The sequence below is a fragment of the Mesoplodon bidens genome (assembly GCF_964165515.1).
Source record: "Mesoplodon bidens genome assembly, chromosome: 1".
In the NCBI taxonomy this organism is placed as follows: Eukaryota; Metazoa; Chordata; class Mammalia; order Artiodactyla; family Ziphiidae; genus Mesoplodon; species Mesoplodon bidens.
In genome coordinates, this window is record NC_138176.1 from 109,304,898 (window position 1) to 109,307,936 (window position 3,039).

The window sequence follows — 3,039 nt, forward strand, 5'->3', positions numbered from 1 at the left end:
GGAAGCATATGGACTTCAGGCCAGTTCTTTAGGGGAAGCAGTGAGGATCCGATTGGGACACGGGTCCTCTTTCTGGGTGGCTGCTCTCACAAGCCCTGCAGCCAGAACTCACCACGTGTCCCTCTGTCCCTGTAATAAAGGTTGGCCTTTACCCCGTGCTCTCGGCTGCAAGGAGCACGTGGGAGAGGGGAGGAGATGCATTCCTGAGGCCCTGGGCATGTTGGCCGAGCCGACCCCTCCCTCCGAGAAACACCCACCGTGTCCTTGTCTTCCTGGGACAGCAGGGCTCCTGAGAGGGCCAGTGGCTCCCACCCAGGGAGGGCCGGGAACAGAGCTGCCAAAGTGATAAATGCTCTCATCTGTCAAGTCTCTTTTCATGACGATAGTTTTGGGGAAAGAGCTACTCAGACCATCAGCTTGAGTCTCACATACCAGACCTGAATTTTATTAGCTGCATCTCTCTCTCTCACTCAGTGAAAACTCAGACTTTGCCTCCCAACACAGTCTTTCACTGCTGCATCCTTTTATTTTAGCCAAGTCAACCCAAGAGACAGAGGATCCAGATTGTGAGGCATGTCTCCAATAGTTAGAAGCCCACTGTGGCAGCGAGGGCCTCCAGCATGCCTGTGGTCACACCACTGCAGAAGGACCAGATGGCGAGGTCCGTGTCTGCATTCCAGTGGCCAGGGTCTAAAGCCAGCTCTTACACAGAGAGGTTGCCTGGGCGATGGGATTTTAAAAGATCCCCTCACCTCAAACTATCATTACCTGTCAATCTGTCACACCACCAGCAGTATTATCATTAAAATCAGTTGTCCCTCAATGGATATAAGAGGCTTATAGAAGGGAGGACCACGGTGCTTTTTAACTTGACCATCAACTACTCACAGACCGAGCTCCCCTGATAACCAGATGACAGTCTCACAGGCAGCAAGAGTGGGCAGACATCTGCAGGAGAACCAGAACCCCCGTTCAGTCACAAGATGGGGCAATGGGGGTCCTGACAGACGCTGCCTGTGCCCCGATGCCTGGCCCAGGGCTCTTTCTCTGAGTCACCCGTCATCATGGAAATGAAGAGCCCTCACTTCCAGGAGGCTCATAAAAGCTTCTTCCTAAGACATTTTATATTAAGGCATTTTCCTGTTAAGAAGACGCACGGATTCTCACTGCACACAAGGCTAAGCCAGATGCCATGCTGGCATCCAGACTAGCCTGCGGGCTCTGAGGACACAGACAGGTGAGTTCTGAGGAGGCACCCAGAAGAGGCTGAGGGGACGCAGGGCAGCATGAAGGCACCTGGAGAGAAATCTAGGCAGAGGTGAGATGCTAGGCAGAGGGCAGCGGGGACACTGTTGCAGGGCAGAGCCCTGGGCACCCCTGCAGACTGGGGACATCCTGGTCTCATGGTAGCTGAATAGGAGATGGACCTGTGATTGGGCCCATTGCTCCCAGGAGCGTTCACACCACAAGGCCACGTCCCAACTTGCCTCCTTCCTGCCCTGCTTGGACTCGGCTGGCTTCCTCAGAGCATGTGACGTTTGGGTCCTTCCAAGGCACCATGTGCGGGGAGAGGCTGTGGACGGGGCCTCACAAGAGTCTGTCATTCACGTAGGAATCTGTGGGGCTCCTCCTGGGAAATTTGGGGGCCAGGGTGACGGAAGAGCTCAGACTTGGCCTGGCAGGGCTGGGTGCCCAGCTCAACGGTCACCTCCCTGTGCAAAGTGATTTGCCTCACAGGCTGCTGTGAGCAAACAGGTGGTCACTTGAGGAGAGGCGGGCGCCCCTGCCCCTGTCCTCCTCCTCAGCATCCAAGGGGGCCTGCGGAGGGCTGGGGTGGCCACATTTGCCGAGGCCCTTGCTCAGAAGGGAAAGAAACAGCTGTGGACCGCTACCCCAGAGCTGACCCACAGGCCAGAAAGAAAAAGGGGCTGGAAAGTTTAGTTCAGTAAGGGCCAGGCGGCCTGCAGAATAGGCTTGTCTATCATGCAAGTCAAGACTTGTCTAGGCTAGTCAGGCTTGTCTATTATTAACTAAGATACAATTGTGCTAAAATGTATTCTAACATACTCTTAATAAAGATACTCTTTGATACAATAATATCAACTGACACCAGCATAGTGCTGGCAGCAGAGTCAACAAATAACCATCCAAAGATAGTAGGTCCTAATCCCTGGAGCCTGAGCCACGGGACCAGAGGATGGAGCCTCAAGCCCCAAAGGATTACTCCCAGACCTTGAACCTAATGGAATCTGCCCTGCTGGGTTTCCAAAGGGCTTGGGACTGGTGGCCCCCTTTCCCCTTTCATTTTCCCCCTTTTGGAATGAGAATTTCTATAGCTGTTATTCTAGGCCTGTCCCACCATTTGTATTTTGGGAATAAATAATTTATTTTCTAGTTTCATAGGTCCAGAGGTGGAGAAGAAATTGCCCCCAGGATGGTTCACATCCAGAGTCTTACCAAAACCTGATTTAGATGTTGTGATTTGAGGCTCTTGAGCTGATGAGATTTAGATGCCATTTTCAACTTGAACTGATGCTATAATGGATTGAGACTTTGGGGGATGTTGGGACGAGGTGAATATATTTTGTAATTGGAATGGACATGAACTTTAGGGGCCAGAGGATGGACTGCTGTAGGTTGGCTGAATAATGGCCACCCAAAGATATTAGGTCCTAATTCCTAATTCCTGGAGCCTGTAAATGTTACCCTATAAAGAAAAAGGGTCTCTGCAGTTGTGATTAATTTAAGGGTCTTGATATGGGGAGATGACCCTAGATTGTGCAAGAGGGCCCTAAATCCAATAGCAAATGTCCTTATAAAAGAGAGGCAGGGGCTTCCCTGGTGGCGCAGTGGTTGAGTCCGCCTGCTGATGCAAGGGACACGGGTTGGGCCCGTGAGCCATGGCCGCTGAGCCTGCGCGTCCGGAGCCTGTGCTCTGCAACGGGAGAGGCCACAGCACCGCGTACTGAAAAAAAAAAAAAAAAAGAGAGAGAGGCAGGGGAGAGTTGCCACCAAGGAAGAGAAGGCAATGTGAAGACA